Source organism: Bison bison, unplaced genomic scaffold, assembly GCF_000754665.1.
Source record: "Bison bison bison isolate TAMUID 2011002044 unplaced genomic scaffold, Bison_UMD1.0 scf7180017849784, whole genome shotgun sequence".
Classification (NCBI taxonomy): domain Eukaryota; kingdom Metazoa; phylum Chordata; class Mammalia; order Artiodactyla; family Bovidae; genus Bison; species Bison bison.
Window position 1 is genome coordinate 13,675 of NW_011480357.1, and position 204 is coordinate 13,878.

Below are 204 nucleotides of genomic sequence, written 5' to 3' on the forward strand. Positions count from 1 at the left end.
TCCTCATCTGACAAGAAAGCAGATGTTGAATATTAGCCTTGGGCACTTCAAAATCTAAAGTGAAATGGAATTTTTTTCTCAGGTAAAAATAAATTCAAATAGCCCATTTCCATTTTTTTACTTGTTTTTAATCTACTGGGAAAAAAAAAACAGTAAATAATCTATTTTTGATTATGAACTATTTTTGATCTATTTTATTTTTAG